At 35.7% G+C, this 14171-nt stretch overlaps 1 protein-coding gene across 1 annotated transcript in view; it reads left to right on the forward strand.

Annotated features, from left to right (window-relative positions):
- The window catches only part of ZFPM2 (zinc finger protein, FOG family member 2), a 442887-nt gene that overhangs the window by 246875 nt on the left and 181841 nt on the right, over positions 1 to 14171 (forward strand). The window lies entirely within an intron of this gene.

Genomic DNA, 14171 nt, shown 5'->3' on the forward strand with positions numbered 1-14171 from the left:
ATTCAAGTGGAAAATACAGACAAATGAGTGGCCAACTACAATATAGTAGGTAATTAGCAATAAAATTGTAAGTGCTAAAGCAGGAAATATAGTATGCTAGAAGAATACCTAACATATATTTGGGGATAAAAAAATAGAAGTGATATCTAAGGGGAGGCCTGTAAAGTGAATAGGAATAAATTAGTTTAAGAGTATTTGTGAGTTGGGAGGGGTTGAGGGGTGTGTGTGTGTGTGTGTGTATTGGGGGTGGCAGAAGATGTGGGATATAATTAACGTGCAAAGGCCTACAGGCAAAAAAGAGCATGGCAAACTGCAAGAACTGTTAAGTTGTCCAATAGGATGAAATAACTCTTTAGTCAGTTTAAAAATATTTTGGTGAGATAGTAAATCATCAGCCTAGTTCATTTCAAACTGTACTGCAGATTATTCCATGCAATTTTTTATTTTGTTTTGATTAACGAATAGTGCTTCTTCTAAATGTTGTCAAAAGAGATTAGCACTAGAAATAATCCTCCCCTCACCTTCTTTTGTCTATTACTTCCCATTTCTGAGAGAAATGTATGCAACTGAGTTTTCATGCAGGATCATTAGAGGCTTCTCTGGAAGTTGCTGGATTTCTTTATTGTGAATGATCCAACATCAGTGCGTATTTGAAAATTTTTGACTTGGTTATCTAAAAAGTGTTTTTCTTTTAAGCCACAATATTTTTTCTGAGCATACATAGAAAATAAAGAAAATATCCCTGCCCTCAGGGTGTTTACAATCTAATTAAAAGCTTAACCAGAACAGATAAAATTGTTTTGAGGATTGTGTACAGAGGTGAAAGCTTTGGGCTCAACACTCTTCGAGATGAATGGCACATATATGGAATAAATAAATAAAAGTGAAGATGGCACCACACAGCACTAAAATAAAGGCCTACTTTAGCTATAAGCAAAAGAACTACCTTTTATTTCAAACTTAGAGCTGTCGCCATTTTACTATGTTAAATTCAACATCAGAATAGTCAAAATTCCTTTGACATGAGAATGCATGCCAAATACATTTTTTCTGTGATAAAACCAAGGGAAAATAATGATATATAATGCTGACTGCCCCTTACCTTATAAAAGTACTAACAGGTACAGCATAATCCGAAAAGAAATTGCTGACGGGTTTCCATATGGAGCACATATAAAGCACAAATAACAATGGAACTATTCCACAGTGTTATAAATTATAAACCAGAAAGTATAGATTAGTAATATGGACTAAAAAGTGTTTTTCATCCTTGGCATTATTGGCATTTTGGACCAGATAATTCTTTGGTGTGGGAGCTGTCTTGTGCATTGTAGGATGTTTAGCAGCATCTCAGGCCTCTAGTTACTGGTTACCAGTAGCATGCCCTCTGGTTGCGACAATTAAAAATGTCTCTAGACATTGCCAAATATCCCCTGGGGAGCAAAATTGCCCCCAGTTGAGAACCACTGGAATAGAGTATTTTAAGAGATTAGTAGTGTGGATTACCAAAACACAAGACTACCACAAGAAAAGTTAAGAAAATCTATACACTTTTTGTTTTTCTAGCTACTAACTTTGATCTTTTTTTTGTTTGTTTTGTTTTACTGGCTACTAGACTGTTATCTTTGGTGATAATATATGCATTTGGAGGAAACTGAAATGTTGGTTAGATTTGAAAAATAAACCTATTTTATAACCTATATAAGCAAGAGAAGAATTGAATTAAAAACACATTGGGTAATATTTGATCTAAGGGTTAATCTGCTTACATATATAGGGCAGAGACATGAATTCTCTTGAGATAGCCAACTCAGTTTCTGGTGTGGTAAAATTCATGATTTTAAATTGTTAATTTAAATTTCTTTAAATTCTAAATTTAAAATTCTTGGGGTTACCCAAGAATACTTCTTTTGTATGGAAAAGAGAAAATTCCTATGGTAAATGCAGAGGAAATAGAGTGATTGGAAGATAAAAAATACTTTTCTTCTTTCAGTAATCTTTTCCGCAATAATTTTGGAAGCATGATTTATACGAAAAACTCACGTCAGAATAAAAGAGAGTGTTTTGGTTTCCCTTCTCTCTTCCTCCAGGTTGAAAATGCGTCCTTACACAAGACTCTTCGTGTTGACCCTTTGGGGCCTAGTGTAGCTTTGGTTTGGGGCTGCTGCAGGAGCAGTGGATGTTGGGTTGGACTTCAATCTCAGTGGAAATGATGATGCTGGAATCAAACTTTCAATCTTTTCTAAATTTCTTTTTTATTGGCAGCTTGAATGGCCTACTTTATTCTCTCGCAGTAGGGCCTTCCATTAGGCATTTGTTTTGTTGACATGTGAATGCTCTTTTGTCAAAGATTAACCACACTGCCTCCGCACAGGCAGGATGCCATTTAAGATAGTCCTTTACTAAATTCTTAGAGTAAGGATGTATGTCACGCCAGTCAGGGGGCAAGTTTAGGTGACAGCTGATGATGGGTAGGCTTGGGGGCTCCCTCCTCACTGACCTGTTGAGAACGTGGTCACAGACTGAAGTCAGGAGAAACACCTGATCCGTGGTGCCCAGAGTTGAATGAGATTTAAGGATCCTTAATCCCATTATATTTTAAAACCTTTAGTAGCTCAAAACCTGTTACAAAGCAGTTAGTCGCCTGGAGGGTGAAAGTTCTGTGAAGGGGTAAGAGCAGGCCCTAGTAGGTCTTAGAATCTGAACTCCATGGACCGCCTTCTAGTCCGATTATTCAGTCCTATTTGATAATTTACAGTCAATATTTATGTAAGGATTCTTTGTGCCATTAAGTTACAACACACTGTCATTTGATCATGGTTTGAATGACTGTCGGAAACAGTGTATTAAAAATGACATTCCCAAATTTTGTCATATCATCCAGACTTTATTCAAGTCATACAGCAATAGGGTTCTTAAGCGTCAACCAAGTGATTACCTTGACAATACCTAGCAGCCACATGGTGGTGTTTTATGTATAATCAGAAAAAATAACTCTTGCAAACAATTTCAGCTACTTTGCCAATAAAGCTCACAAAAACCTAAAGTTAAGAAAAGCTAGGGATTTGTTTTACATAGAAATTTGAATTTTGAACAGGCAGCATGTTTGAGATGTTTGTGAAATATTTAGGTTAATGTAAATAGTACTTCTTTGTCATCTGTCACCATATTTGACCTTGTAGAGATCATCTCTATTATTGCTTAGTTTTGTGTTGTCTTCTCACGATCATATTTCTTGCTTTATTCTTTGTTTTCCTAATTTTTCCACTCTGCCATTCATATTCTTCCTATTCTAGGCACTTTCTCTTTACCTCATCTTCTGATTCATTGTGTCTACAACTATGCTCTCTTCCCCTTTTCTTTTTGAATTAGCTTCTGAGTGGCTGTCTTCTGCTTACTTATTATTTTGCCTTGGTTTTCTCTTGGGCTAGCCCGATGCCGCCACATGTACTTTTGCTGTGTGTGCTACTGCTAGCACTTAGTGAGGGGTATTTTTAGTCTCTGAAGAGCTACATTTTAATTCAGCTTCCAGTGATGTCACTGTGATGTGTCAAGGCTAGGAAACCCCCTCCAATGTGTTCCAGCCATGTAAAGTTATTGTCCTTTCTTCTGTTGCAGATAGGGGACCTGTGCAGGATAAAAACCATAATACAGCTGAGATGCATACGTGTTGTATAGCATACAACTTCTGTCACACTGCCGTTTTATCACTTATTTTTCAATGCCTCTGTTTTGAGCCACACATATACTAAAAATGCTTTGTGTATTTCATTCTTCGGCTGCTGTATCCATTTACTTCAAGTCATAAAAATGGTTTGGGGGGCCACAGATACAGCCAAAGGTGTTTTTGAGTTAGAGATTTAATTTAAAGAAGAGAAATGTTTGTATTCAAAACTTTAAGAGTCCTCTATAATGGATGTGGATGGATTTTATGGTAGGTTGGAACAGTGCCTTGAGGAATTTCATGTAACAATATAACAAAAAGCGTGCATATACATATACACACATGTGCGCACACACAAAAAGTCAATGGAAGTGTAGCTAACTTTTTACCAACACCCACTCAATCACTTTACACGAGACACAGGGTGCACTTTAGGAATAAGCATATCAGACTTGAAAGAGTATAGTTCTGCCATACTTTTAGTAGTTTGGGACCTATCCAGGAAAATAAAAATAGGAGGGATTAGAGGGATAATGCAAGGTTATTATAAGTATTTATCAGTTGTGGGTAGATAAGTTAGTGGGGTAACAACCACCCCCGTTCTCTTAAAATAGCTTCAGTTTTCAGACTTAACTCCCCACTAAAGCTCGGAGCCTTAGCTGAGTGTTCTCAGATAAAGAAAAAAGTAAATGTTGGTTATGAATCAGTGGGCTGATTCTGATGGTTTTCTTCTCTGTGGAGGCCATAAACTGGTTTGTAAACACTAAACTTTATATATTCATGAGAACAAATTTTTGGAACTTCTTAAAACCTTGTAGAGTTCTTCTTGAATTAATTATTTGAAAAAAAATAGTGACAACAACAAAAACCAAGCGACACCTAAATGTTAATAAATGATCTTGCTTTCTTAATTGCATTACTTAAGCATTGTTATGCATGAGAGTTTTTTTTAAGTTACAAAATTTGTTTCTTAAACATAGAGTTTAATAGTTCTTAAAGCATATAACGCTTCTTTATTCTTACTACTGTGGAACTCACAAAGATGGTACTCTAAATATAGCTTTTAATTAACACATTGGAAAAAATGTCTGAGTCTTTAATACAATTTTAAACTTGTATGCAAGAAAAATTAAAAATCAAATAAATGCTAAAATTTCACATTATAAAAATTTTATTTAAAGTCTTTTGATTTTTATATTATTTGATGAGCTTCACAAATTGGATCATCTTAATGAATCTGAAAGTATGCAGGAAAAATACAGTCCTCTTCATGTTGCTGAGTAGAAATGCAATTTATAAAGCTGTACATAAAATACCTAGTAATATTATCGTTTATTCGGTTGCCATAGTAAGAACATAAAGTAGTGTTCAAGTCCTCCAACACCTGATCAGCATGACATCAGCACTCTCCCGATTTACAAAATTAATAACAAGGAAATGGTAAATTTAGTGTCCTGAGCACCCAGAAGTGAAATACAATGTCAGCCTTTAAAGGTGAAAATAGAACAGAAAAATAAACAGCAGATAAAGCAGAGTTGTTTTGTTTGTTACCTGTGTAAAAGAAAAATTTGATAAACATTTTTACTCTGTTCTCAAAACACAAGCAGCTTAAGTTTAAAATTTCAACAGATCACTATTAGGCTTACAAGGCATTACAAAAACCCTCTGAAAAATAGAGCTGAATTCCATTTCAAAGCCCTGTAGTGAGCACAGGAAACCTGCAACAAGCCTTCAGTATCATTTGGATAAGAAATAAGGGAGACTCAAAGCAAAAATATCAAAAGGTCAAGAGGATTCTTTACTCTCAGTAATTGCCTCGGAGGCTTTTTTTTCTTCTCCTCTTTTTCCCCTTGATACATTGTTTTTAAAGGGTTGTCTGAGATGTGAAAATATAAAAATGGAATCATAATAAGAACTCAGAAATCATCTGAGAAGGTTAAAGGACTTTCCTGTTTCTCATTTGGCTACCGAAGGGTGGCCAAATCGGCAGGCCATCCTTGAAACCCCAAAGTCGTTTTGGTACAATTTCATTTGATTTGAAATACATTTCCCCAGTTTAAAAATGTTAACTATCTCATAGTGCAATGGAAACTTGCTTTGTGTCAAAAACAGGAAATTCTAAGGAGAAGTAGACTGTGGATATATGTCAGATGTTTCTCTTCTTTTTTTTTTTTCCTCACTTTCTTTTTTAGACACACAAAACCCATATGCACACACATATATTAATATATATAATATATGCAGATATTGATGGAATTCTGTGAGTTGAAAGAGGAGGAAGATGTCTTGAAGGATCCATATCTCTCCCAGCAGATTTGTGCTATTATCGCTGAAATGTGGCCTTCAGTCTTGAAACAGTTAAAAGAGTTCTACGGCCACAAAAGAAGAGATGTCTTCAGAATTATCTCCCGCCTCACATTTGCTCTTAGGCAAGCAGTTTAAAAAAGCCCAGTGATTGAGCCAGTGATCCAATTTGAAATGCAGAAATGATTAGAGCTGCTTGCCTCATTTCATATCGAAATTCTCTGATTTATGACAGGGCTGCAGCCAAGATCTATCTCCAAAGGGAATTAGTGTGCAAGTTTGCATATTTTTGTTATTTAGGTTTCTGATAGCAGCTGCTAGCTAGAAATACTGAACTGGGAGGTGGTGGGGCAAGGATTTTCAGCCACTGGAGCAAAAGAAAGATAACAGCCTTGTGTTTAGGACATCGAGACCCCTTGACCAGCATATATCTCTGTTACATATGCTTCTTTTATGTGTGTATATTTAAGAACTTATTAATGGTGTAGATGTGAGTGTATATGTATACATAAATTATGAGGTTCAGGGAGCTCAAGAATGTATTGGAATGGTTAATTCTAGTAATGGAGAAAAGAATTACCAAAATTCTGTCTCCATGTTTTAACTAGTGGAATTTTAATGAGGCATAATACTTCAATCATGCAACTGACCTGTGGGGCAGAGTATAGAACATATAATGAAACAGAAATAGAATTCTGAAAAAAAAAAATTATTACCTTATCTGGAATTTACATGAAGTGTTAACAGGAAATTATGCAGCAGTTATAAATGAAAAATATGGGATTTAATGTACTTATTAATAAAGATTTGTTACATACATGATACCAGTGTCCCAAATCTGCTGTCCGCAGCTGTCCCCAATTTCTAATGTTTCTGTCCTCAGATGCCTCATTTAGAGTCATCTTATTACCATGGAAGCTAATGCCAGTTTTTCTTCAGTGAGTATTCCATTCCAAGAAAAAAAAAAGGGAAATATCTTTGTGCACAAGTCAAGGTGTACAGACTTCTATCAGTTACATTAAACATACACACACGTGCGTGGGTGCACACACACACTTGCACACAGCTTTCTTAGGCTGGGCCAGTGCTTTCCTTGCATTTGTAGATCTTAATCATTGTTGGCAAAAAAATCATGATTCTTCAAGTAAAAAATTCCCTTGAAAGAAAGACGTGCGACTGTCAGTCTGCATTAGTACTGCAAGGAGCAAAGAAACCATCATGGGAAAGTTTATTACCTTTGCTGCTCTCTGGCTCCATATGGAGTCATTATGGCCTGGAGTCTCAGTGCTGCTCCTCAGCTGACCTTCCTATAATGCAGCTGGGCTTCTAGGTATTAAAACCGCTCTCATATTTCACTGAGTATTCTCCAGGGGACCCAGGGTTATTGTAGTAAAAACTTTAAATTTTGATTATCTTGTTCGTTGATAAAGAATGCAGTTAGATCTTTAAAGACATCTTTAAACTAAAATGCCTGAGTTATTCCTTTTAAATCAACCCATCTCTTCTGTTATGGGGCTCTTTGACTTCCATTTATCTTGCCTAATTTCAGGACAGTAACCCTTTCTCTGGTTGAGGTCTCTTGTGTTTAGGAAGAATATTGTGCCAGTATCTCAAAAAATTAATTTCTAGAAGATTCTTCTCCCCAAAGGAGTCCAGCAATAAATTTTAACTTGATCATACCTTTTAAAACAAAGAATGAAGCATTTTTAATTTTAAGAATATGTTGAGTATTTATTTTTTTAAATCACTCAGTTCTAAATTGCAAAAGCTCACAGCTCTAACTTATAGTAAGTCATTTGATTAATAACCCAAATATTAGTAGTTTCTGTGCTAGGGGCTGAGCTTAGTGTTTTCTTGTTTCATATTTCCATAAGTCTGTGAAGCTGGTCTACTTCCATTTTACAGATGAGGAAACTGAAGTTTCAGTTATTCCACCAAAAGCACTCAGCTAGTAAGTACAAATCTGGGATTTGAACTCAAGTCGGATTTAAAAGTTCTTAACCACTTTAATTTTTATGCTACCTCCCTGCAGTTGCATTCTGATAATGACCCTCTTCAGCGCTCATGTTAATCGTGATTCACTTATTAAGTCTTTCATTGATTCAACACTTTTTGAATCCCTACCATGAGCCAGCCAGGGCTCAGGATAGACACATGGTTTAGATTTAATCTTTCCCTTCAAGGAGCTCAGTCTAATGAAAGAAATAGATATAAACATATAACTATAGTATAGTAAGATGATTTCTGATGGAGGCGTATACAAGAAATTGTTGCTTTTAGAAAATGTATATATAAGCAGTAGAAACAACTTCTGGCTAACTTAGGCAGAAACAGAATTTATGGAGAAGAGGTGGGGGAGTTCACAGAATCAGTGCGAGGTCAGAGAACCAGGTTTAGAAAAGGAGAAGAATCAAGGCGGTTTGAGGGTGGGAGGTGTCTAATAGTAGGAACCATGGTCTAGTCTTATCAAGGCACTTTCATAGACAAGAGTGAGTTCCAACAAGTTTTGGGCTTTTTCTTTGTTCAGGATTTAGGTCCAGGAAGGGAGTGCCCTATCAGTCTAGCCTAGGTTACATCTCTGCCACTAGGCTAGGGAGGGAAGGGCTCCTAGATTAGCACTCCAGTGTGTGTGTCCAATGGAGGAATTACCCAAAAAGACAGAGAGCTGTTATCAAAAGCAGCTGGGCCAGATGCTGACCAGCCATAAAACAGTAATTATCCACTAAGGGTAAGTCTGAAGATGAGACGTTTCACTATCTCGAGTTCCCAAGGAAGGCTTCTAGAGGGTGATTTTCAGAAAAATTTTGAAGGATGAATTTACTTAGCAAATAAATTGAGAATGTAAATTCCAAGGCGAAGCAAGAGCACATACAAGGCCATGAAGGCGTGAAACAAACAAATATTTTGGGGGAAACATAAGCAATTTGGGGTGAGATGTGGCTAATAATGTGGTCCAAGAATATCCAGTGAATATGGTGAACATTTTTTGCCAGGATTTTTTAATCAACTTCATGCCTAAGACCATCTCTTTTCCTGGCTCTAGCCATATGGGTGGGCACATAACTTCTTCTTATATCTTTTTAATCTATGTATTCCTCATGATTAAATCCTGAAAGAGAACTGTATGATGCTCAGTATTTTATAATTGGTTTCCAATATCATCAAGAATCTATGTGTATTTTAAAACAACCTGAACTGAGTGAGAGCAAAGCAAGCAAAATTAGCTGATATCTTACTTTTATCTGAAAGAAAAAAAAAGGAAATGACCAGTTATGTAATAAAATTGACCAAAATGGGTGATATTGATATTGATATAACTACTAACTGATATATAGTAGTTTAGTACGCTACTCATGCTGTGTATTCTGTAAACATTTCTGGCAAATAGTGGTATCAATATCAGAATAGAAGAGCAGTTTGTAAACTGCATGGGTGAAAACATGTTTGGATCCCTGATGGTTACATGCCTAGTCTGGTCAGCTTAAAAGGAATAAAAATGAATGCACAGAAATCACGAGGAGAAGAGAGAAAACAAAACAGATGCCAAAAATCAGAGAAAAAGTAAAGAGGTTTTTCTTTTATTCTCTTTTTCTTTCATCCTTTGTATTTTTCTTGGGAAAAAAAGAAAGAGAAAGAAAGGAATTAAAAACAGGCCCATTTATGATGGAGGTTACATCTTCCTTTTTCGTACCATCCCAGTTGTAAAGAGATTTGTGCTCTCCCTAACTATTCTGGTATGCTATACCTAGGGGAAGAAGGTATCTTACTTTTTCTGTGAAAACTTTTGCAAGTTTAGCATCAATCCTAAAGCTCCTGGAAGTTTCTTAGTCTAATTTGGGATCCAAAGCTTCTTTTACATAACAATGGTGAGAAAAGAGCTCATGATAAATAATTTATTGCCTATAGAAATTTAACTGCTTTCTAATCACCATATAAAGCAACTCACAACAGAGGAGAAGATCTTGGTGTGACAGATCTTTATCTGCATTTTGGTAGGTATGATTATGAGATTCCTAAAGCAACCGAGGAGAGAGGGCCTGGGACTCTTGATCTCTAAAACCTCAAATAAGCAAAGTAGTGTCTACAGTGATGTTCAGCATATGGCACCCAGGAAAGGGACGACCTACTCCCTCCATTGCTTCTTGTTTCTTTACTCCAACAGTTTAGCTAAAGCTATTGTTCTTTAAAAAGTAGAATTCAAATTGTGCATTGAGATATTTCTATATCTCAGGCTCGTGTATTTGTGCTTCCATTTGCCAAGACACCTCTTCGGTATAGCAGCTGCATCTTTACCTTTACCCAGCATGTATGAAAGCTCTATCCTGGTATCCATGAAAAGGGGGCATTTATTAATAGATGCTGAACTTTTGGTTTAAGTTGAATGTTAGGACGCAGTTATGCTGGGGCTTTGTTTAGCATCTCTGAACATCAGGAAGAAACCTTTGAATTGGCAGGAATTATTATGGTCAGTTTTTAAAATGCTATCCTGTTTTCTGTATATATGTTTAATCATCTTGGAAATTCATATAAATTTGGGTAAAAGTAATGTCAAATGCTGACATAGTTCTACTTATTTAAAATCGAATATGGAGATAGGTTTCAAATATTTGTGGTTTATAAAGCTTTGTGTGTGTGTTAATGACAAAAAGAGAACAGACTTAAAACGCTCACTTGTGTGATTTTCTCATGAACATACCATGTATATCCTCATTAACACTCGATGAAAGCACAGCCGTTTATTAAGTGAGAACTGTGATAGAAGAGTACAGAGAAAATGTTTGTTTTCTTTTTTTTTTTAAGTTTAAGCCATTTCCAATTGTTTTTCATCCTATTCAACACAGCTAAATATTCTAATCATAATGATGGTGGTATCAACCCATCTTAATTTAATAATAGAAGCATAGCATAATAATATACTGGAGTTATCCTTATCCTAAGTGAGTATGAAAATCTCTATATGCTATAGCATGTTTTAAATGGTCTCCTGTTTAATTTTTCCCATGAATAGTGTCTTTCATTTGGGAATGAAAGTGAATCAAATTCCTAATAGTACTGCTGCACTGTAACTACATTATATAAGACTATTAATGAGGATAAATATTAAATTTGAATAGATATCGCAGGTGTGAGACATCAGACGAGAACTCCAAAGGATTAAATTCTACAGAGGATCGTTATTTAAGTTCTTTCCAGCCCTGTTGTTCTGCTGCATAAAACTTACTTTAGTACCTCTCTGGACTGCTATAGCATCTGTTGTTCTTGGAAAAAAAAGGTCTTTTTTTTTTTTTTTTGCCTTCTTTTTAGTCAGAAATGGCTGTGTTATTCTGCAATGTTGGCCCAGAATGCCTTGCAGGGAGTAAGCTGTGTTCTTCTCAAGTTCTGACTAATTAATTCCCATGAGGTCTGCTCCTTACAACCAGACTCGCTCGCTCTGAGGCCAGCAGTGGGAAGGAGTGCCTTTGGGAAGGTCACTTGAGAGAGCTGTACTACCCGTACATGATCATCATGTAAATAAAAAAGTAGATGAATGACAAGATAGTTAAAATCCAGGGAAGTTTTATAAGGGAGAGAATTGATCTGAATGATTGCTGTTATTTTTACAAAGGGCTTCAATCCATCACAATGAACAAATTTTCAACTCAGAATATCCACTTGCCAAATTATAATCGTAGTCTTTTAGCTTTGCTTCATCAAGTCGCTTAAATGTGATTAAATTTCACTAACTAGGTAGAAGATTTTTAAAATTAACTTTTGGGAAAATTATCAATTCTTCCCTTCAAAAATAAAATAATTCAGTATATGTTCACAAAAGTATTTTACCTCACCTTACAGCTTCTCATGCTAAATAAACTCTAGTATTATTTCTAGAATGCTGATTTTCTACATCTTCCTTCCTGTTCCTACATCTGCCTTATACAGGAATTGGTTTTAATTTCTTGGGACTGACCAAGAAAGATAATGAAGTCCTTTCAAAAACTCTTTATGTGTGAAACCCTGGGGGAAAACCCTAGAGTCTTCTTACTTCTAGCAACCAATTACTATATACAAAAAACTTTCCCCAATTATGAAGTCCACTAATGCATCCTACACAGACTCAATTTCGAGAACTCTGTTGCGGAGGCAGCATTCACATAATTAACAGGAAGACACTGCATGTGGCCAGACCTTCTGCTAATTGATTAAATGAGTCTATTCTTAAATCAGATTCTAATCACACCAGCAGAGTGCTGTGAAACGTTGCTTCTCTCACAGAATTTGCAGAAATCCAAAAAGCGCACCTAGGAAAAATCCAGAACACTCAACCGAGAGCTGCGTCAAAATTGAACCAGAGAAAAAAATAAAAAAGACCACATTGCTGTCTTGAAATGCCACTCTCCCCAGCTGGCTTTCTTTAGTATTCCCACTTCTATTTGAGCCTTGTTCTTTTGTGATTCATTATCCACACCTCAATGATACAAAACATGTCCTACTTTGGTCTCGGCTTCATGGTTATGTTAGTTAACAAGTGCTGAGTAGTTTGCCTGCAGTTTCCTAGTAAAACACACAACCTCCCATCTGCTTGTCAGTTTTTCTTTTTCTTTTTTTTTTTTTTTGAAGAAGGCTGTAGTGTTCCCTAAGGGTTGTGAGAGAAGTTCATCCCATTGAACTGGTCAGCAAGATATCATTAGCTCGTTGTGTACATGAAATCCAGAGGTTAGAGCACCAAGCGTCACAAGCCAGTTTCTTTACCTCCTTGAGCTGATCAGAGGATCAGAGTATCAAGGAAGGATTAGCACTGACTTGGGATTTGTGTGATTGGTTAATTTATTGCGGCAATGGCAGGCCTTTCATCTATGGCAACATTTAATCAGCACAGCCATGGAGGCTATTACCGGTTAGCTCCTTTCTCAAGTCAGCCAGGGCTGCACCATCAGCCCTATCACAACTCCCCTGAAATTTCCAAATTATCTGGAACAGGCTTTAGCCTCACAGTAATAAAAATTAGAAGAGATTCCTGATAGCACTAGTGGAAAAGGCTTTCACTTGCACAGGGCAAATTATAAATAGTATGAACGTGCACTTTAAAAAAAAAATTCTCCACCTCTTAAGAGATGTGCAGGACTTATCACCCCTGCTCTGATCCAAATCCTCATGGTTGAAAATTTATATTAGATTTTATCAGAGAGGCCTAAGTCTAGAAAAATCAATGAAGGTTATCTTTTATGTTGCAGGAACTTGTGGAAATATTGATTTTCATTTTATAGTGAATTTGGAGCATGAGTTGGTAATCACTGCTGAGCTAGCCACGATGTTTGCCTACTGTATCTTTTACTGAGTTTTACTCAAGTATTTAAGATAGTATATTCCTGTTGATTTTAGTCTACAGTGTGAAGACAGATGTTCCTGAAACACAAAGTTGTACTTGGTAATAAAAAATACACCCCAAAGCTTTCTATTTACAATGATGAGTATTAGTATTTTGGGGCTACAGTTTGTTTGGGGCTACAGTTTTGTGAGATTATTTCCTTTTTGTTCCTTTCAAGTTTATAAACCAGGAGAGAGATTTTTAAAAAGTAAAGAAAGACTGCACACTTACAAAAAGAGATGATTTGAAACATTGAGTTTCTACTGAAAAAAAGGGATTTCTTTTTTTTCAATTAGTTAGTATGTCTTGGTGAATGACAACTATTGGTCAAAATATCCCCTTGATGTATTTTTTAATGTTTTTATTCCCTTGATTTCCCTAATTTATTTTTATTCCATTCTTCTTTTATTTAACTTAAAATGTTTTATAATTGATAAAAGCTAAACAGTTTTAGGGAACGATTGCTCAATTTTAATTTTTTTGAAATGTTTAAATCATATTTATACCTCATTTGTTATGGGATTTAAAGTATAATGTGTTGTCTTATTGTGGTTTATTTATAATGCATATCTAAGGTGTTTATAGTGATAATCGTAATTCAAGACAAGACACTTGTTTGTAAGTAATAACACTAAGATAAACTCAGGAATGTTTGTTAGTGACTAAATCCTTCAGACTTTAGCTTGATTGTTGCAGTGTTTTGTCAGATTTTCTGAAAAAAAATGCCTTTTAATATTCACAATATTCTCATTTTAAAATGAGAATAAATTTAGACATATTCTTATGTTTTATTTGGTGCCAAGTATTAGATCATCGTTCAGTATTCAGTTTCAGTTTTCTCCCCTCAGCCCAGCAGAC

Source organism: Diceros bicornis, chromosome 21 (genome assembly GCF_020826845.1).
Source record: "Diceros bicornis minor isolate mBicDic1 chromosome 21, mDicBic1.mat.cur, whole genome shotgun sequence".
In the NCBI taxonomy this organism is placed as follows: domain Eukaryota; kingdom Metazoa; phylum Chordata; class Mammalia; order Perissodactyla; family Rhinocerotidae; genus Diceros; species Diceros bicornis.